The sequence below is a fragment of the Stenella coeruleoalba genome, assembly GCF_951394435.1.
Source record: "Stenella coeruleoalba genome assembly, chromosome: X".
NCBI classification, from domain to species: domain Eukaryota; kingdom Metazoa; phylum Chordata; class Mammalia; order Artiodactyla; family Delphinidae; genus Stenella; species Stenella coeruleoalba.
In genome coordinates this window covers 10,408,051-10,430,862 of record NC_137152.1, presented here as the reverse complement: position 1 = coordinate 10,430,862, position 22,812 = coordinate 10,408,051, and the positions used below count along the sequence as shown (strand labels likewise).

General features: G+C 42.6%; 1 long non-coding RNA gene across 1 annotated transcript; it reads right to left on the bottom strand.

Annotated features, from left to right (window-relative positions):
• Positions 1-595: 595 nt before the first annotated feature.
• Positions 596-19,993, bottom strand: LOC307180426. The gene is made up of 3 exons (XR_013825735.1): positions 19,869-19,993; positions 3,631-3,713; positions 596-949 (listed from the first exon to the last, which is right to left on the bottom strand). It is a non-coding gene; the product is annotated as an uncharacterized lncRNA (long non-coding RNA).
• Positions 19,994-22,812: the final 2,819 nt, after the last annotated feature.

The window sequence follows — 22,812 nt, the reverse complement described above, 5'->3', positions numbered from 1 at the left end:
CTTTTGCTGCCTCCCAGTATTGTGCAAACCTGCAGGGGTTCATGGAGAGTGTCCCGGCCTGAGATGGGGAATCAAACCCTCAGTGCACGGCTGCAACTGGAGAGTAGGAACGCTGAAGAGAGATTTAGGGGTTCGAGCTTCCAGTGCCTGATCTGGGGCTAGTAACCCCCATTCCCTGAGCTTCAGTATCCTCGGCTGGAACTGGGAAATGAGGACCCGCGTGCTTACAGAACTCATCTTAGACTTTAACACGCATAATTCTTACCTGAGGGTCTTGTGAAAACGCAGATTCTAATACACAGGGCCCTGCATCTCTCCCAAGCTCGCAGGCTACCGGTCTGCAGAGCACACTTTGAAGGGTATGTCCTCTGGTCAGGCGTGTGGGAGGCGCTTGGCTTTAAAAAAATCTCTTAAGAAAAATAATCTCTTGAAATCCTCCCAAAGTGCGATAAAGTTGGTGTTACTCCACTTAACATGGAAAGAAACTTGGGCTCAGAGAAGTCAGGAGGACGGCCGGCGTCACGCAGCTGGTGAGCCTCAGAGCTGAAAGCTGAACCCAGAAGTATCTGGCTCCCCAGCAAATGAGGAGCATGAATTAAAGCGGTGCTTCTCAGAGCGGGCTCCTCAATCCATTAGCAGCAACATCACCTGGGAACCTGCCGGAAATGTAAATTCTTGGGCCCCAGCTCAGACCTACTCAATCAGAATTAGATCACTGCTTCTCAGACTTTACTGTGTACACGAATCCCTGGGGATCCTGTTAAAAGGCAGATTCTGATTCCGCAAGTCCAGGGAATGGCATGAAATCATACGTTTTCCGCACGCTCCCAGGTTCTGCTGATTCTGCGGGGCCCAGGACCACATTTTAAGCAGCAAGGAAGTAGATGATCTTTCCCTCCAGCGGGAATAATGTTGTCTGTGGGTTTTATACTTCACATGCAGATGGGGCCTGGAGAAAGAAGCAGAGAGTATATTCCTGAATTGAACTGCAGAACCGGCTCCAACCAGAAAGCTTTGGATTCAGTCTAAAAATTCAAACACCAAAGTAAAACTCCAAAGACAAGATGGGCAGTTCCTTCAAATAGAAAATTCCTCTGCTGCCTTCAGCACTGCCCTCAGAGAATGGAGATCTCTCTCTCTTGCAAAGAGCCTGTTCCCTGGGATTCACAGCCTTGCTCCATCTTTTCTCTGGCTGGCTGGGGGAGGGGACACCCTACCAGTCCATCTTTGTGAAAACAGCACATCCAAGCAGCCAGTTGACTCTTACGGAAGAATACCCGGGCCCCCAAAAGCACGCATTTTCCTGGCGTTCCAAGTTCAGGTTCAGTAGAGAGGAGCAATGGTCAATCTCGCAGTTTGTCACTTGAGTGATACCCAGCTCTGCTGACACGTATGCTTGGCTTGGTGTGACCCGGCTTGACTTGTCCTCAGCGCGCCACGAACTCCACCTCACCGGAACCGGTGTGACACTTTCCCCCAAGAAAGGCCTTTCTCCATCACTGGGATGAGATGCCTTGTTCCATCCACCTCAGCTGAGCCTCTAATCCTTCCCCAGCTAACACTGGATTTTCCTTCTGAACTTACCGCGTCTCTCAACACTGTTTCCTTTGTAACCCCAAGCCACAGACTTTGCAAAACCAGATCCATCAAATAATAAAAACCTGCTTTTACTACGACCTCCCTCTTTGGGACATTCATCACTTCTTAACTTGAGTACCCTGAATGTTCTCTTTGCTCTTATGGCTGGCTGCCCATTGACTTGTGTCTACTGATGATTCTGGGAGGTCACAGGGAAGGGGAGAAATCATTTTATATTGGGTTGGCCAAAAGGTTCGTTCGGTTAGTGAATACGTTGTTCAATACAGTTCTTGGTGAAGATGAAAAATGGCTACTTTTATTTAAAACCGAACGAACTTTTTGGCCAACCCAATATTTGTGTACATTTTCTATTGTGGAAACATGGCTAATCAGATGTGCTCGCCTGCCAGGGAGGGCATCAGCGGGGGACAGTTAGTAGGTGACACTCTCAGCAGCTGCGCAGTGAGTGCCCCATTCCCGAGGCCTGTGCCATACTGATGGATCCTATCGCTGCCTCTGCCTCTATTTCTTTGAACTTTAGAATACACTGTGAGGCTAGGACGTACTTCTCTTTATTTATTTATTTATTTAAAGAATTAAGTCCAGGGACTTCCCTGGTGGTCCAGTGGTAAAAAAAAATCCACCTTCCAATGCAGGGGACGCGGGTTTGAGCCCTGATAGGGGAAGTAAGAGCCCACGTGCCACGGGGCAACTAAGCCCACGCACACTCTAGAGCCCACGGGCCACAACTAGAGAGAAGCCTGCGCCCCACAAGGAAGAGCCCACATGCCGCAACAAAAAACAGATCCCGTGTGCCACAACTAAGACCCAATGCAGCCAAAAAAAAAAAAAGAAAAAGAAGTCCAGACCATTTATTTATTTATTTATTTTGGCCACGCGGCGTGTGGGATCTTAGTTCCCCAACCAGGGATCGAACCCACACCCCTTGCAGTAGAAGCTCAGAGGCTTAACCACTGGACCGCCAGGGAAGTCCCAATACTCTTCTTTATTTTTGCATCCATACCTAGCACAGAATCTGGTATGGGGAAGAGTCACACATTTTTATTGAATAAATTTTTAAAACTTGAAAAATATTCTATAACTTCTTACTACTATTGGATGCTGCCTTCATTTCCTTATTTTCCCTTAGCCACCAAAACATGTTGATGTTTCATTTCTAAGACGCTGTAAAATGGAAAGCATTCAAAGCTTGTATGTTATTTCAAGAAATATCTCTACAACCATACCCTTAATCTTGATTAATTTTTATCACTTGCTCTGCATCTAAAACAGTCCTGTCCAGTGGAACTTTGGGCTGTGATGCAAATGTTTTAATAGACACAGTGCAGCGTGGGCCTCAGTCTGCTGTGACTTGGCATCACGGCTGGGTGCCCTGGTACCAAGAGCACAGTCCCTGGTTTAATAGATTGAGTAGGAATGCAGAACCTCTTTAATCAGGAACTTGACTGATGTGATTCCTCAAGAGGAAAGTCAGATGCTACTTGTCTAGGTATAGGGCAATTTTCTTTGACTACACTGCAGATCCATATACAGTAGTTTGTACAGTAAGTCCCCTACGAGTGAGCAAGTTCCGTTCTGAGAGCGTGTTCGTTAAGTCCAATTTGTTCTAAGCCCAACAAAGTTAGCCTAGGTACCCAACTAACACAATCAGCTATATAGTACTGTATTGTAATAGGTTTATAATACATTGGCATCTTTTAAAGTTTACAACTTGCAACTTGGAAGTTTATATGTAGGGGACTTTACTGTATCCGTTAATCCCAAACTCCTAATTCATCCCTCCCTGTCTCTCAAGCTGTATTCTAACAAGATTGCCCAGTTGATTGGAATGGCCTTTCCATGAAAAAAGAATAATAATAAAGCAAGGATGTTGCAACCAGCGAAGTCTCGCCAACATTGAAAAAGCAGACTTAAAGTTCTTCACAGATTCTTAATAATATATTCTAGTCTTGGCAATGAATATTATCATAATATTACTATTGGAAAAAACTGTTAGATTTGCAACTAAGAAATGTTTGCAAAAATTCATACCAGGTCAGCAAGGTACTCTCCAACACGGCGTTTCTGTGGCCTACTTCCATTTGTTATGATATTTCCGGTTATATAATCTTTCCCTAGAGAAAGAGGAGTAAGGTTGTGAATTAGTGTCAGGTAAATGGATATGGGTCTTTCCCTTGATATGAACACTTCATGCAAAATTCTTTCCAGGAGGCATCCTTGGGAGTTCCTGAATTAGGTTACTGTATTGAAAGTTTTATTTTAAATCAGTTTTAATGTTCCATATTTAACTATAAGCTGCAGCCTTATCTCCATTATCTGAACGCCAGCAATTCTGATAATGAGAACAGTGTGTCTCATCAAAGTGCAAAATGCTACTAGCTGCTCTAAGAAGAGGGGAGGGGCAACCAGTCTTGAATCAAGAAGTCCCCAACGTTGCCATATGAATTAAACACAGAGTAGCACGTGAATTTCAACATTTACCTATTTCTTGTGGAATTGGAGCAAAAATGTCACCCTTCATTTGAAATCTCCCCACATTCTCACAGGCTGATTCTGCTTAAACCAGGGAGCAAGTGATGCACGTGAGCTCCACAGAGGACCGCTGAGAGCAATCCCTCTCTCCTCTTTGAAAGAGAGTCTGATGGTTTGCAGTGTATTAACTCCGTTTGATGGTGAATTGCTATTTCAGTCACAGAAGCTGGTTTTCAATCTCAAAGGGGGAGAATATGTCTTTATGATTTTTTCAGCTCAAATCAGTGTTTCATGTTGGACTGCTACATGAAACCATGGAAAAAATGAACTTGGAAAAATATGAAAAATGTATGCTTCATGCTCCTAGTACATTTCACTGCCAGATTTTACGGTGATATACAGTGATGGTTGCCATAACAACAGAGCAATCCAGGAACCACAATTATGCATATAAAGAAACTGACAGTGAGGGAGAGCTGGTCTGGTCAGAAATAACTGGCTTGTTACTAGCCGTCTAGTTATTTCACCTTGTACATCAATTATCTAGATCTGGACTCTTAAAATTGCTGCTCATCTACCTAAACTTTAGGTTCTGAGCTTTTTCTCGTGATTATTCCTAGAATATTTGCACAGAAGAAGATCAACAAAGTGGGTATATGTCAGGCTCCTTGACTTCAGTGGCTTAAGAAATCGACATAATTGATGAGACAGCGTCGAAGCAAACCACATAATTAAGGAAAGGGGGAACCTATGTAATTTTGAATTAAATGTCACGAAAGACATGTATCTAAATGATAAGAGGATTGCTTTGGAATAAAATATCACACACACGGTCCACTGTAAGAAATATTACCCTGTCTTTCAACCAAATGGCTGATGGCATTTAGTATGTTAGCACATCAGTGTGAGAACTTAGCTTATTTATTATTCTAAATGATTAGCAATAAAAACACATATTCACAACCAGCTTACGGTAGGCACTGAGTCAAATCTAAACCATGGCACCATCATTTTCTTAAGAGGTTTTCAAACCAACAGGATGGTTTTTTTTAATTTTTTATTAAAGTATAGTTGATTTACAATGTTGTGTTAGTTACTGGTGTATAGCAAGGTTATTCGGGAATATATATATATATATTCTTCCTTGTTGTTTTCCTATTTTGTATAGACTAGTGTGTATCTCTTAACCCCAAACTGCTAATTTATCCCTCCCTCCCCCCACTTTCCCCTTTGATAACCATAAGCTTGTTTTCTATGTGTGGTATAAATATACAATGGAATACTACTCAGCCATAAAAAAGAATGAAATAATACCATTTGCAGCAACATGGATGGATGTAGAGATTATCATACTAAGTGAAGTACGTCATACAGAGAAAGACAACTACCGTATGATATCACTTGTATGTGAAATCTAAAAAAAGATACAAATGAACTTATTTAGAAAACAGAAGTAGATTCATAGATTCAAATCAACAGTTTTGAGAAAGACAGTGGAGTGCTTTTTCTAGTAAAGTTTCTAACTTTTCAAACCTATTAGTGAAAATGCTGCCTTCCACACACATGCAATGATTACACATTTTAGGCATTATGCAGCAGCTCTAACTTGAAGGCTGAAAAAGAAAAAGCTGTTGGTGAAAATTCACCTCTCTAATAATAATAGCAAGCATTTATGAGGGACAAGTCTGTGAAGATTCTGGGTTTTCCTCACCATTATATACCTACCGTGTAGTTCAGACCCTGTCTTATGGTAGGCACTACATGGTCAAGATAAACAACCTTTCAAGATAGTTTTCCAGCAGTAGAGTTCTGTGATAAGCTGTGTTATTTATCTATTGCTGCATAACAAATTACCCCAAAACTTGTTGGCTCAAAGCAATAAGCATTTATCATCTCACAGTTTCTGTGGGTTAGGAATTTGGAAGCAGCTTAGCTGGGTGATTCTGGTTCAGGGTCCCTTATGAGGTTGTAGTTAGGACACCAGCAGGGCTGCACTCATCAGAAAGCTTGACTGGGGCTGGTAGATGTGCTTCCAAGATGGCGCATTCACGTGGCTGTTGGCAGGAGTCCTCTGTGCCTTGCCATGTGGGCTTCTCCATAGAGCTGCTTGAGTGTCCCCACAACATGGCAGCTGGCTTCACTGAGAATGAGTGATTAAAGAAAGAGAGCAAGGAGGAGACCACAATGCCTTTTTATGACCTAGTCTTAGAAGTCACACACCATCACTTTAGTCACATTCTATTTGTTAGAAGTGAGTCACCAGGTACAGCCCACACTCAAGCGGAGAGGAATTAGACTCCACCTTGTAAAGGACGCAATACCAAAGAATTTATGGACATATTTTTCAAGCAACCACATAAGCAAACTTTGGATTTCAGAAAGTAGTGGAGCTCTGGAAATCCAAGATCATAGAAAAACACAATTCAATTTAATTTACCAAAGGAGCTAAAAACATGCCCACATTCAACCTGCCTACACTCTGATGAGTAATGTTAGGAAAGTTTGCATCATTCAAAGACTTCGCGTCCTGGTAATATTACAATATATCTGAATAATGCTGAGTTGCCTATTCAAATAATATTGTGTCTCTAAAGTATAATTACAGAAGTGTAGCATTTTTCTAAAAGGATCAGGCTCACAATCAGTACCATTATTCATAGGGACTCAAGAAAAAGACAAATACTTAAAACAGAAAAAGAATGTAAGGATAACTGATTAATATCTATAAATATCTCCCTTGCTCTTACCAGGTCTTCAGACAAATGGTGTTATTTTACCTGCAGTTGTCATCTTCTTGCATTCTTAAGCTTACAGCACCCCCAGCCCCTGTTGTGTATTTTTCCAATCATGAAAAGCACCTTATTTAACCTTTGAAATAATCCAAAGCCAGATGTAAGAGGAAAGAAACTGGATCTTTGAAACAATCAAGCTAATTATACTGTTACCTAATAAGAAGATGAAAAAACAATCATAGAGCTTAAAAATTACCCCAAAACACAAGACAAAGAGCTACCGGTGGAATCAGCTACTCCTATTCTGGGCCCAAACCCTGTATCTCTTTTTGTTTTTAACAATGGTTTTTAAACTCACTGTTATTAGAGAAAAATACATATTATTATAGAAAACCGGGAAATATAGAAAAATAGAAAGAAGAAAACAATCACCTCCCAGAATCAGCCACTTTAATGATTGGTGTATTTTCTTTACTTTTTTTTTTTTTCTTTTTGCGGTACGCGGGCCTCTCACTGCCGTGGCCTCTCCCGTTGCGGAGCACAGGCTCTGGACGCACAGGCTCAGCGGCCATGGCTCACGGGCCCAGCCGCTCTGCGGCATGTGGGATCTTCCCGGACCGGGGCACGAACCCGTGTCCCCTGCATCTACAGGCGGACTCTCAACCACTGCGCCACCAGGTAAGCCCCTTCCTTTACATCTTTGATTCGTATAGCTTTTTTACACTGTTGGGATCACAGCTACATATTTTTACATATGCTGCTTTTCTTCACTTACTAGTAAAGCCAAACATTTCCTCAAATTATTGCAGCTCTTCATAACTGTTTTTTTTTTTTTTTTTTTTTTTGCGGTGCGCGGGCCTCTCACTGTTGTGGCGTCTCCCGTTGCGGAGCACAGGCTCCGGACGCGCAGGCTCAGCGGCCATGGCTCACGGGCCCAGCCACTCCGCGGCATGTGGGATCTTCCCGGACCAGGGCACGAACCCGTCTCCCCTGCACTGGCAGGCGGACTCTCAACCACTGTGCCACCAGGGAAGCCCCATAACTGTTTTTGATGGCTGCATAATGGTCCAAGGCTTAACCTCTCCCTCTTATTGGATGATTGGAGTATGACAACAACAACAAAAATAGCAAACGTTATTTACTAAGCTTGCGGGGGGGGAGGGGTTCGCGCGCGTGTGTGCGCCAGGCTCTAAGTGCTTTAATTCTTACAACTCTGGAAGGTAGAGGTTTTTGGTTTTGCTGTGTTTTATGTTACAAATGGGGAAATCAAGTCACAGGTTAAAAATGGTCAGTGTGGAAGACTGGATTATTGTCGTTAACTCTTCCCTCCCTCTGCTCTGTGACCTAGCATTGCAATAGTGGAGACGGAGCCTGTATCCCCGCGCCTTGACTTTGAGCTTAGCCAATGGAAAGACTGCAAACTTGATTGGAGCTTGAAAGCTTTAAGGGTACCTGAGTGGTGGGGCTTGACCTCTGAGGCTCCTGTGATTCACCATGAGAAAAATGTGCCTCAGTAGCTGCTGGTCCAAGGAGAATGAAGAAACACATGGAGCAGACCGAAAACCAGCCTGCAGCCTGGAACCAAGCCCTCCTAACCTCAGGGGAATCCAACCAAGCCAGAGCTGACCCACAGACCTGTGCATGAAGAAAACAGATGTTTACTGCTGCAGGCTCCTGAGAATTGGGGGGTTGTTATGTGGCAATAACTAAGTAACACTATCAGTAATAACACATTCTTAGTCTGGAGTCCACAAATATCTGTAGTAAGCAATGGACTGTACTTTCCTTAAGCAGTCTTCATGAATATTCATTTTACCAACAAGCTTTTCATAAGAATTGTGCAATTATTAGAATTCCGAAACTAGTCTTCACTGCGGTATTTATAAGCAACATGAATCAAATTGAAAAAGTTAATTTTGCATGGTTGAAGGTGGTAAGAAAGCAAATCACTCATATCTATCACAAAATACATACAAGAGAGGACATTTTAATTCAGTTATACAAAAATTTAAAATCTAAAGCAGGTGACTTGGGAAGAAAACAGGAAGGAAGTAACTTTGCCTTAGGCTTACCTTTTGCCTAGAGCCTACCTAGTTTCTTACTCCTAGATTTAGGATTTTTGATTACGACTGGTTGAGAAGGGGTTAAGCACGGGGCTAGAGCCAGTCCCAGCTGATGTTAAAGTAGTGCAGAATAAAAGACAGCAAGACACAAGGCAAACAGAGGCTGAAGAAGAAAGAAAGGAGAGGCTCCTAGCAAGCCTCTCATATCATTCATTAACACTAGGATTTTATCCTTTGGCTATTATAGAAGTTGATTTTAATCAGGTTTAGTTATCCCAATTTCCAAAGCATTGTCCATGTTTCCATCATATTGAGTCTTTTATAATATTTCAAAATGGATCTAATGTGAAATCCCACTGTTTGTGCAGCCACAACTAAAAACACCCTGACTCCATAGAATTGAAATTATTTTTAGAATGCTAAAAATTCCCCTGGTGCCAGAGATAAGGATGATCATGATATTTGGAAAAGGAAGTGTTTGGTTGGGTTATGTGTAAAAGAAAGAGACAGACAGACAGACAGACAGACAGACACACACACACACACACACACGGATCAGAAAGAATTCATCAAGAACCAGGAGGACACAGGTTTATTTTTTCCCAGTATGAATCTACACAAAGAGTCATTATTCTTGCGATGCATCAACTAATGTCAGTAGAGTCTTCATTAAGATTTTTCAGGCCACTGATGAAAGATACAGAAATGATAAATTTAGATTCATTTTATAAAGCTTTCTAGATGGGATTTAAAAATGCTAATCTTATTCAAACTAGCAAGCATTGTTATTCAGAAGAATAAACCCTTTGCAAACAACTTTCTGGTGGCTTCTTTTTTTTTTTTTTTTTTTTTTTTTTTTGCAGTACGCGGGCCTCTCACTGTTGTGGCCTCTCCCGTTGCGGAGCACAGGTTCCGGACGCGCAGGCTCAGCGGCCATGGCTCATGGGCCCAGCCGCTCCGTGGCATGTGGGATCTTCCCGGACCGGGGCACAAACCCGTGTCTCCTGCATCGGCAGGCGGACTCTCCACCACTGCGCCACCAGGGAAGCCACTGGTGGCTTCTTTTACACTTTATTTGAACTCTTGTTTTTATAACAAGCGGAAACTTTTATTATCGTGGTATCGTAGAAGTAAGTTTATTTCCTTTAAAGTCTCCTGTATTCCTGGCAAAGCATTAGCTTTATTGAAGTTGTCAGATAAAAATTCTTTGCCAGCTTGAAAAGTCAAACTCTTGTTTCATTTGGGCAAAAAATAACTCTTTGCTAAAAAATTTCTTTCTGTTTGTAACAGATAGCTTTAAACTATGGTTCTAGCATAGCTGTTGCAATTGGAAATGTTGGAGCAATGAGTGAAAGAGACATGCCATGTATGATTGTGGACTAGAAAATATGAGTATGCAAAAACATAGGTGGATTCAGTCACAGAGCTAGAGAAAGTGCTAGTACAGTGCATCATCCGGTTACCTACTCTTGCCTCCTGAGGCAAGGAAGCTTAAGGGCCCCATGGCCTACGTGGCCCCTTCCAAGGCAATGTGTTCACATGGTGGTGTGTTTTCGTAAAATTTGCAAAAGTAATATATTTCTCCCACAACTAGTTAAGACCACTGTCACTTTCCACTATGACTTCCCTTTCTTGTATCGGGTGGCACTAGAGACGGCCATGGCATTTTTGAAATCTGACTAAGGTGGAGCTGAATGAGGGAGAGTTTGATTTCAGTGGCATATATCTGTATTTCATATTTAAGTTATTACTAGCCATCCTGATGTAGGAATGGCTTTCAAGACTACTTCTACCATCTACTGGGATGACTCCCTTGAAATCATGACAGTGAGGGTCACAGGCAAAAAATATTAATGCGTGCTGTCACACCTAGAAGCACCAGAAGTATGGAGTAGTGGAGGAGAAAGAAGGCTTGAAATACAGAAAGCCAGAAGGTACTCTGTGGAACCCTAACCTTCCAGTCCTGAGACACGCAGAACTATAAGTAGAGGATTTAGTTCTCAATAACCCTAAGTCACAATGGAAGTTCTTTCCCATCAGGAAGAGACTGACAGCCCAGTGTACATAATTATAAAGGCATTATCATATCATATGAAATATGTTTCATGTGCTATATATTTTCAAATATATGAAATATATTTTAATAGGCTATAGATGTATTTCATTATAAATTTCATATATATCATTTCACTGTATAATTAAACATATATAAGAAATATATGTGATATATATGAACTCAGTAGAAATATATCATACATAGGATATAGATTTGAAATCAAGAGAAATTATACTGATAGGGAGAAATAAGTTATAACTGAAAGATTCTTTGAGATCATAACAAAATCAATAATACATGAAGAGGAAGAAATAAACTTTGAATAGAAGTGATGTGCAGACTCTTGGATTGTTTGCTAATCCAGTTAATGAAAAGAAGTAAATCACGTAAGCACGTTTGAAGAAAAAAATTTCTTGCCAATTTGACAAGAAATACTAATACTGACAGTGATTAACACAGAAATATAATATAGCAGTAAATAAGGACATCAGTGACAAATTGCTAAATGAGTGTCATTAGTTCAAAGAATGTTTCAGATTAGTCACCGTGTAAAGAAACTTGAAATGCCCTGTATCTGAGAGCTTATACATGAAAGAAATGTGATAGGTTTTCCAAACTTGAAAACAGATTCTAAAAATTTACAGGACAGCTTTGGCAGTGAATGTCATTTCAACTTGAAAATGAATTAGGAAGCTGAAAATCAATTTCTAAACTGTCGATTTTTTAAAAATTTAATCAATCATGCTAGATAGAGGAAAGACTTGCAATTTCCGCTACAGAAAAGAATTACAAAATCATAATCATTTGAAGAGTTGATTAAAGAAAATACAGCTAAAATATGTAAGAAAAAAATTATAGAGCTGTGTCAGGGAGTTAATTAAGATATGTCATTTTTCTAGATTTTGTGATGCTTTTGGTATTTGCTAACTTTTTAATGTTTGTAATTTTTCTCATTCTAAATACATATTTGAATTTTTGTACCTAATTTTGAACTTGTAGTGTTTTCTTCTTAAAAGGAGACCCCCAAAATCATATAGGTTTCCTGCCCGTCTAACAGGCATAAGTAGGCACAAGTGTACACCTGTGCATGAACACACACACACACACACACACACACACACACACACAGACTAACATCATTACTGCTATGCCCCCATATTCTTGGTGACAGGTTTTGCTACCCACTGCAGACATTAGACCTCTGGGATATCACCTGACCCCAAGGAGTTCTGGTTCACTGAGCCCTCAAAACAGGACGGGAGAAAACCTAAGAAGCTATTGCCACTAGAGAGACCACTGTGAACAAGGTTGGATTTGGCCCAAAGTATCTCTAGGAAGACTCGTTTTCAATCATGGGCACCTCAGGAGTTCCGAGCTCTTTCTGCAGTGTCTGGGGGAGTTAAGTTTGCTCAGATCTCAAGGCCACCCTGGAGGCTGTAGAATCCCCAATGGATCGGCTAACAAACTCCCCCCCCGCCGCCCGGCATCTTCTGGGCCTTGGAGGGCAGCCCAAGTGCCACAAGTCCCCTGAAAACCTGCAGGCCGCCAGCTCTGAGATCATCTCACACTGGAGAATGGGTAGCTGCTCAGCCCCTGGGGACCATCAGTGGTGGGGAACCTTCACTGGTTCTCAGGGGATTTGTTAATGCTTGCTTTGCAACAAGTTGGCATAAATCCCAGGTAATCCAAGGGCTGGCTTCTAAGGTTGTCTTGTACATGAAATGCAACGCCAGGGAGTAAAAGAGCTCTGCAACCACTTGCTATTTGGCGATGCACCATGCAGTGCATGAGGGCAGGGAGTTACCCTAGGAAGGGGAGATGGTGAGCAGGGCAGTAAACACGCAGGCAGGGGCACTGGTGACTGAGCAAAGTTGAAGGCACAGGGGAGGCACGGCACCCGTGGATGTCGCCCGTTCTGTGAAGGGACGTGCGATTCAGACCTCAGCGCTCTCTCCCCGCCTACACAGGCCGGCCCAGTTTCAACCCCAAGTCAACCTTGACACCAATCTCGCCTCCTTCATTAGTTATGAAATCCAATCAAACATGGATAAGTTACAGTTTTGCTGAAAACTGGGGGTAACGAGAAGCCTACAACACACTGAATTCTTTGCAAACATGCTGTAGGGACATGCTTTCCTTCAAATGTCTTCTTCCAACCCCACCTTTTCCTGACTCCGGCCCCAAGCAGCCTCCGTCCCCTTGTTCCCCCGTCTCCCTTCTCTAATATGAAATCTCATCACCAGCTTAACACTCAGGCCTGAGGACTTCCTTCTCCCCAGTGGACTGATAAAGTCTTTTCAACGAACGTCTCCGTTAAGACAGGTCTCTCTCTCCACAGAGGAATTCTGGTCTCAGCTGCTAAAACGATAACTGTTTCTCCATATGGCTACCCAGATAAAATAGGAAAGAATACTGTTGCTTGACCACAGATGTAAGGACTGATGGTGTCCTGTCTGAGCAACATATATCATTATGACTCTCTGAATGGGATTTTGACTTTCATAAATCAATTTCAAACTTCAAATTTAGTATTTTCTCCACACAGGCCCATTAAAGGAAATTCAGAAAATGCAGGCAAGTTGCAAGAAAAGAAAACTGAATCAGCATCAGTCCACCTCTCGTATGACTCATCGTTCACATTTTTGTGAATTTTCTCCCAGATTTTATATCCACTGAACTGAGGTTTTGGTTTCTTTGTTTTTCTAACATAGTTTTAACCACACTGCATATACATGCCTACATACTGCTTTGTAAATGTCGATCCTAAATATTTTCCACATTATCACATAGACCTCACAAATATCACTTAAATGTTTGCATGACAGACCCTCAAGTACATAGTCCATGCTATAGAGAACTTTGTTGGCTCTCTATAGCTACTGTAACAAATCACCATAAACTTAACAGCTTACAATAACACACGTTTATTATCTGACAATTCCGGAGGTCGGAAGTCCAGCCTGGATCTCACTGGGCTAAATCCAGTCGCGGGCAGGGCTGCATTCCCTTCTGGAGGCTCTAGGGGAGAATGTTCCCTTGCTTTTTCTAGCTTCTAGAGGCCGCCTGCATTCCTCAGCTGAGACCCCTTCCTTCGTTTTCAAAGCCAGCAACACTGTATCTGTCACTTTGCTCCTCTACTACTTTTAAGGCCCCTTGTGATTACAGCGAGCCCACTCAGTAATCTCCCTGATTAGCAATCTTAATTCTATCTGCAACCTCAATCCCCCTTTGCCGGGTAGGTGACATATTCACAGGTTCCAGGAATTAGACATCTTTGGGGGGCCATTATACTCCCTACCATACTTATCCATTTCTCATTCTTGGACTTTCAGGTTGTTTCTCATTTTTCGCTATGATATATAACATTGTAATAAATGTCATCATTCGATCTACTTTTCCCTTGTTAGGTCAACCAATCTTTTCCAGGTACAGAAGGGAGAAACGGTAGAGAGTAGAGATGTTGGGAGCAGGTATACGGGATGCTGCTTGCATTGAAGAAGTGTGATTCAGCAAAAATAATACTGGGATTCTAGTCTATAGCGCACCAGCATTGACTAGCTGAGCAATTTTAGGCAAGTCACATAACGCATCTGAAAAATTTCCCTGCCTGCAAAATGGGAAAATGACACTTATCCAGGCATTACCACAGGGTCAAATGAGATGATGTAAACGGTGGAGCCACTGCATTACTGGTGTTCATGGTGGTGATGACCATGATTTTGATAATAATCAATGTAATAATTAAAAGTAGATGCAATAACATGGCATTATTATTTTTAACATGTTTACTAATAAGACACCTGGGCCCTCAAATCGTTTATCTTATCTAGATGGAGAAGGAAAAGTCAGAAAAATAATTTTGGTAAGAATCGAGTTGAGAAAGCACACTGTTGTGGACTGTTGCCCTGACTCTGATTTGAAAAAGTGAAGTATAAACAGAGAGCCATGTTGTGTAGGTGGCTGTGTTTGGAGCAGGACTTTTGCATAAAGATTAACCCAAGTGAATGCGTCACTCAGGCCTGAAAAGCTGTCCCGTGGCCTTTGATTTGGAGCTGTTGTCATCGTGAAGCGACAACTTGGTTTAATGTTGAAAAGCAGAAATGAAAAGAAATGGTATTTGGTCTGTTAGTTGAGTGGAAATCAATTGAGACGCAGGACTCACTACTACTCCTCTGCATGAACTTTTCATGAACTGATTTTCATTGTCCTTTACCCACAGGCAAATGGACTGCCGCCACCACCACACCCCATTCAAACGTGCTGTTACTTTACACTTGTGCATTCGTAACTCTTTTCTAATTTTATTCCCCCTGCTCAGAAAAACAGAACAGCTGCTAGCCCCAGCTTCCTGGCTGTTCTCTCAGCCTCCCCTTCCTTCCTGTCCTTCTCCTGCAGGCCTATGTTATTTCTCTTAAAGCAAGTTTTCAAAACATCAGGATAGATAAAGATCTGAGGGCCATAATTCTTGTATACTCCTTAAGGACATTTTTTTTTTTGTCTTGGATCCTGTATCCCAAACAATGAAACCGTGCCAAGAATTTATTTCAAAACTAAAGCCAAGATGTATCCCTGTGCAACTAGCAGCAGATAAACAACTTTCAGCTTAATCCTAACAAGAACCGGCAAATGGACACTGATACTTGGTTTAGTATTTCACTAACATAATCCCTTTCCCATGCAGTGATACTCTTCTGTGACTTATTTGTGTGTGTGTGTGTGTGTAGATTTATTTATTCTCCTGGGACATGAGGCTTTTACGACTTTTAGAAAATCCATGTGAATGTTCAAGTGAAAGAAATCATGTCACGCTTATCTTCGGTGAAAGCACCTGTGCACTGAATGATTTTCACTAACAAAGGTGATCTCCTTCAACCAAAATGGTAAGACAACCTCCAGGAAAATGGGGATGGAACTTATTCACTCGAATCTTACATACTGACTCAGTAATGACCAAGCTTCAGTACTGGAGTTAAGAGCAGACACAAAGGGTCAACCTGAGTTCAGTGGCAGCTCAGGACATCCATTTGGGGCCTGGGTAAATCACTGATGGGGAGAAGTTGGCCAGTTCCAAGAGAGTTCTGGAACTAAGTATGAATCTGTGTGTTGGGCAGTTTATGTGGAGAACAGAATATGGAGCTGGGAATTAGGATCACAACTGTTCAGTTGGAAGATTCTAGATGTGAAGCTCCTTCAGCAGATCCACACCAAGGTTGCTCTTGGGACAATCCATGGGACAGCTAGCTAATTCAGTTTGGGGAAAGAATTAAAAAGCCTCACAACTCCAGATAGCTGGAAAATGGGTTTGATTCCCTTCTGAATGCTTAAATTAGCTCAAAGGGAGAATGAGTGAAGGTGAATGATTCCAAGAAATACCAGGAATTCACCAGCAAAAGGGACTTTGGCAAATGAGGGCCATAAGTTACTGATGAATTACCGGAAATACTAGAAAGTTTATGTGGACAACCAAGGAAATAACATTTCTTAATTCAGGGCCTACATCTCTCCCCAGGTTCCTGGCATGTGGGCAAAGCTGTGATGGCTGAATAGGGGTGGTTTCGGCAGTAAAGGATTCACAGGAAGTAAAAACTGTCCACATAAATTCTGAGAGGAAGAACTGAGTTGAGCAGCTTTCTAGTCAGTATAGGCCAGAGAGGGACCCAGGAATCCTGAAAACTCTAAAGAATAAGATACAATGAATCAGGGCCATAAAGTAGATGAGGAATTACCCTTCTCTTCTCGAGTTAGCCTGACTCCTGTTGGCTTCTCATTAAGAAGCAGCAAATCTTAGTTATTAGCATTTTCCAGAAGATGAACATTTTTTTCCATTGAACACTTTGATGTTATCCAAAAGTCCCTAGGAAAGCAAGATGATATACATTCAGGAGCTTTATATGAAAGATTTCAGAAAGTCCAGTAAAAATGTTTCCAGATCTCAAAGCTTTCGATAACATTCCAGTTTTACCTCAGACCTACAGGGCTGTAACTTTTATGTATAGAAAGTTACAGGAGTTGCCCAATGATTGGCAATTTTTAAAAGGCTTCATTCACTTGGCTTCCTTTTATTTTAAAATTTATTTATTTATTTATTTATTTTTGGCTGCATTGGGTTTTCTTTGCTGCGCGTGGGCTTTCTCTAGTTGCAGCGAGCGGAGGCTACTCTTCTTGCGGTGTGCGGGCTTCTCATTGCAGTGGCCTCTCTTGTTGCGGAGCATGGGTTCTAGGCGCATGGGCTTCAGTAGTTGCGGCACACGGGCTCAGTAGTTGCAGCTCACGGGCTCTAGAGCGCAGGCTCTGTAGTTGTGGCGCAGGGGCTTAGTTGCTCCGCGGCATGTGGGATCTCCCAAGACCAGGGCTCGAACCCGTGTCCCCTGCTCTGGCAGACAGATTCTTAACCACTGCACCACCTGAGAAGCCCTCACTTGGCTTCTTTTATTGTAAGAAAACTTAGTTTGAATTTCCTCAGGCTGTGCATAGGATGGTGCTAAAATGGAAACAGGAGAGAAAAGCTCTAGGGATGTCCCCAGATCTGCCAAGGGGCAAGCCCACCAGTGGCAGGAGTTGTTAACAAAAAGAACAGAGAACTCTGCTCAATATTCTGTAATAACCTAAATGGGAAAAGACTTTGAAAAGAATAGGTACATGTATATGTGTAACTGAATCACTTTGCTGTACACCCAAAGCTAACACAACGTTGTAAACCAACTATACTCCAACAGAAAATAAAAATTAAAAAAAAAAGAACCCTTGTTGATCCATAAGGCTGACCCAGTTCTAGGGCTTCAGACATCTTGTTGGCATGAAGATCATTTGCAGCAATTAGCATGGGTGCTGTTCACTGGGTTTCCTCCAGTTGGCCCTTTTGGCCACCAAACCAGGGGGCTTCCTCGAATTGCTCAAACTCCTTCAGTTTCATGGCTGGCTTGAAGGACCCTGATACAATGGAAGGTTTGGGTTCTTTTCATATCCTCCTTCACTCCTACCCTGTGATTGTGCTGTCATTTGAGGAAGTTGGAAGTGGCAGAGTTGGGGAATTGGTCTCAAGACGGATTTCAAATTGTGGCCCCAAACACACATGGGACCCCAATACAAATAATTTTAAAAACAAACTAAACAATTCTAGTGAATTCTTACCCGTGTCTTGCAGCACCTGCCCCAGGTAAGCAAGAGCTTCTGTCTTGTCTCTTCCCGCAGATGTCTGTCTGTCCTTCCATTCTGGGTTAGTTCTTTGCCCTGTGACCTCACTGTCTTATGAATTCATGGAAAGTTTGAACTTGCAGTTTGGCTTTTTGCTATTTTAAGAGTAGGAGCCATACTCTTTCTAGCCCTGTGTATCTCCAAGAAGCAAATGGAGGTCCCTTCCATGGAACCTACCAAAATATAATTGTTTGTCCATGGGTCTCTGTCTGTGGACGGCCAAGTCATGGAGGGCCCAGCTGTGGCTTCTCCTCTGGATCCACAGGTCTGGCCTAGGACCAGGCACAGAGTAGCTGCTCAGTGAAAATGCCTGCTACTCTCTGCTGCATTTTCATTTTAAGTAATCCTCTTCTCCCTTGCCTTCCAGCAGTAGCACCTGGGAGCTTGTTAGATATGCAAATTTTCTGGCCCTACCCCAGCTACCGAACCTGAAGTTCTGGGGAGGGGATCTTGCAATCTGTCTTAACAAGCCCCCCGGGTGATCTACTTTAGAACCACGGCCTTAGAGAAATAAGAGATATGCAACTGCTTCTTTCTGACCCTTTCAGGACAATTGCTATGGCTTTTGCTGAGCAACAAAGCAGCTGAGTACGTGAGGAGCCGGCCCTAAGGGAGGTTTCCAGCTGCAGCCCTGATTTCTCACCCTGGGACACACTGCAGACTCTCATACTCAGCTGCTCTGCACTTGCCCATTGGGTTTCCCAAACCTTGAGTCAGTAACCTCAATTTCAACTTTGGCTGTACATTGGAATCACCTGGGGAGCTCTCAAAAAAAAAAATTCAGACCAATTAAATCAGAATCTCCAGGGGTGCGGCTCCTTCTTGTTCTTGTTGTTGTTTTAAGCTCCCCGGGTAATCCCCTGCAGCGAAAATCTAGTAGGGAATCAGTGCTGTGGCCTTGGCTTGGTAGTGATTTCTTTATAAGATAAACTTAACCCCAGTGTTGATTTTTTTGGAGTAAGACGGTTCTCCTCTCTGAGCACCCTCCACCCCAAATCACACTGCACTATCCACATGTGACAATGAGGCCAGCAAGAATGGGAGTGTTAGTTCTGGGCACACAGACTGCCTACTATTTGGGGTCCAGTCCTGGGTGCACCAGACAACACCCCTTAGCAGAGAGGGTCGTGCAACATTGTGTCTTTGGGTTTCAAGAGCAAAGAAAATACACATGCTCTGTAATTCCTCGTTACCCTGGATTTGGTGTCCCAGAGAGACAAAAAGGTTCTGACAAGTAAGGTGTTTAACTGGAGAATGCGCTTTCACTTTGAATAAATGTCCAGCATTCTGGCTGTGCCAGCCAGCCTTGAGGCAGGTGAAATAGGTCACTGTTTCTGCTAAACTCTTCCGTGCAGAAGCAGCTCTACCATCCAAGAGCAGACTTGCAAACCTTTGCAGAAGCTGTGACCCATGAGCAAGCTCTCTGCCCCCTGCTCCCTGGTGGTGCCCAGTGGGTGCGCCCAAAGAGACACGTGACCAGGGTCAGGACTGATGTAGCGCGGGGCTGAGACCCTAAGTACTCCACCCTTCCTGTAACAGCCTCTGTGCCCTGCCCTGCTCTGGTGTCACGACCAAAACTCCCCTCTCCTGCCTCTGTGGTTGGCAGGACTGCGGCCTTATCTCCCCCGGCCCCATGTAGCACCGTCATCTGTGCATTCTCATCTCCCACCATCATCTGGTCCTCTGAAGATGGACCATCCAGTGCCCCAGCCAGACCTGTCAACTGGTTCCATCACACCTGTGCAGTCTTACCTCCCGTGGACTCACGTAGCTCTATCATCTGGTCATGAAAGCCATTTTCCACTTCCTCCTCCTTTGGACTTGGACTCCCTTGGACTTGGTCTCTTTCACCCATGGCTTCCTCTTGATGCTTCCTCTGATAATCACAAGCAGAATTGATTGTACTCTTGATGGTTCCAATAGTGCTGTATACATATATCTGTTCTAGCACTTTTCTCATTTTTATCATGATTGTTTATAATCCCTTCTCCCTCAATAGACTATATGCTCTTGGCAGTCTATTTCTTACTCCTAAAAATATATAGATCCAGGGACTTCCCTGGTGGCACAGTGGTTAAGAATCCGTGCACCCAATGCAGGGGGCCTGGGTTCGATCCCTGGTCAGGGAGCTAGATCCCACATGCAGGCCACAACTAAGAGTTCGCATGTGACAACTAAGGAACCAGCAAGCTGCAACTAAGGAGCCCACAAACCACAAGTAAGGAGCCCACTGGCCACAACTATGGAACCCGCCAGCTGCAACTCAGACCTGGCGCAACCAAATAAATTTAAAAAAAAAGAATACATTGAAAATAGCAAATTCAGATAAAACAAGTTAAAATTTAAAAAGTATATATATATATACCTCCAGAACCTCAAAATACCTGACAACAGTAAGTGCCTAATTAATACTTGTTGGCTCTGCCCAATGGGAACAGAATGTGAGCCACAAATGCAGGCCACATATGGAATTTGAAATGTCTAGTGGCCACATTTTTCAAAAAAGTAAAAAGAAACTGGTGCGGTTAATTTTTTTTTGGATTGGCATCATTTTATTATATTTTATTTTTCAGTGTTTTTTTAAATTGACGTATAGTTGATTTACAATGCTTCAGGTGTACAGCAGTGATTCAGTTATACATATACCCGTCTCTTCTTTTTCAGATTCTTTTCCATTATAGGTTATTACAAGATATTGAATATAGTTCCTTGTGCTATATAGTAGGTCCTTGTTGTTGATCTATTTTATATAGAAGTTAATGTTAATAATACATTTTATATAACCCAATATATGCAAAATATTATCATTTCAACATATAATCAATGTAAAAAGTATTGAGGTATTTGATGTTCTTTGTTTATTTTGCATGAGGTTTTTGGAATGTGGGATGAAGTTTACACTTCCTGCACATCTCATTTGGACTGGCCACATTTCAAATGCTCAATAAGGCTCGTGGCTACCACAGTGGACGGCACGGTCTAGAAGCTGAAGTAGTACACTGGAAGTTGAAGGTCAACCTTTCTTCTAGGCCTCCTGGCCAGTGAGAGAAGCCAGGTCTCCCCTGAAAGTCTCAGAGACCTGTGAGAAGGGAGGGCGCATCAGAGGAAAAGACAGCCACCAACCCCGGCAAGGACCTAGGGGGCCCCCAGGGCACAGCAGCCTGGACTGGGAGAGGGGACAGGTGTGGGCCAGGGCAGGGGCGCCTCAGAACCAGAAGGGGCAGAGCAGCGATTCCAGGGTTCAAGACAAATGCAACAAAGCGAGCTGTTCCAACGAACAGACCCACTTGATGCTAACTTGCTCCCACTCACTTTCATTTTGTGTGTTACGGGGTCAGAACTGACAGGTATGGCAGATAAAGGAACAGACCATTTATGAGAGGCCATTAATCTTAGCCTCACGGCAGGGCTAAAGGAGAAAGCAGACAAGTTCCTCCTCTTCAATAAATCCACCATTTACAAATCCAATGAGAAGCAGTAAGTGAAGGAAGGTCTTCCTGCGGTAGAACAAGTAATTTTGAGTGTCAGAGGCAGCACGAGAGCCAGAGGAGGTAAGGCCAGCGCCAAAGCTTTTGGGTGGAGCAAGACTGTTTAGCTCTTTGAAGATGGAATGTTCTGGAAAATGCAAGGGGAAGGGCTGAGCTAATACCTTCAAAAGGGAGCAGCAATTTTTCAGGGAGATTTTCTCTATCTATTGCAAAATAACCAGCAGTAAAGCCATTTAAGGAAAATACTGTACATTTAGTTTCTTTATATTCCTCTCTGGGCTTCTTTCCTGACAAATAGCACTGGTATATAGGAGGAGGGGGGAGCCAGAGAAAGCCAGGGCAAGCAGACTGTTTTCTATCCTGTCACTGGCTCAGCAAGCAGCCAGTGTCTGGCGAACGCATCTCTGATCTGGGGACTGACCACAGGGGTGGGGAGACCCCTGCTCAGGAAACCTTTTTCGGGTGAAAGGGGGAAGGCAGTATTATTTAGCCCTCTACCGCTGTAATAGTAAAACCCTGACCTGCTCGATTCCTCAGCTCTGCTTTCTAGATTTATTTTGGGACAGATAGATAAATTCTTAGACTAAGGCAAAACGAAATATATACAGATTGACCACTTGGGTTGTTTTCACTATTTAAGAAAATTCATCCAAAATTACAACGGCGCTTTTCCAGGCCCTGGAAGATCCTTTTGCATTTCTGCAAAACAACTGCAAAATAGCTTTGTTAAAGAGCTATCAAAATATGGAATGACTCTGGGTATTTTTAGCAAAGGAGACATTTTAAAATAAGATTTTCACTTAATTTATGTTCTCACTCAGTCACCTTCATGTTTCAAACCAAAACAAAATGAAAAATCCTCCATAAGGTTTGAGATCTTAATGATTTAGATCAACGCTATCAGTCTATACCTTCTCAGTAGTTATTTTTTTGATAGATTCAACACTTCAGAGCTGGTTAAATATGAAACAGCACATAAAATAGTGGACCGTAGTGCAAACAGCAGCCTGAATGCCAATACTATATTGAAGAGACAAACATACCTTATAATATGTTCAAAAAATGAAATACCTTTTAAATTAGGAAAAGCCACTTAAATACATGCTAGGTGATTGAAAACACATAGTTAATGATAAGGAACTTTGTTAAATGCAAAGCCAGAAAACAAGCAGACTGACTGACCTAGTAGGATTAATGATGACTTTTAA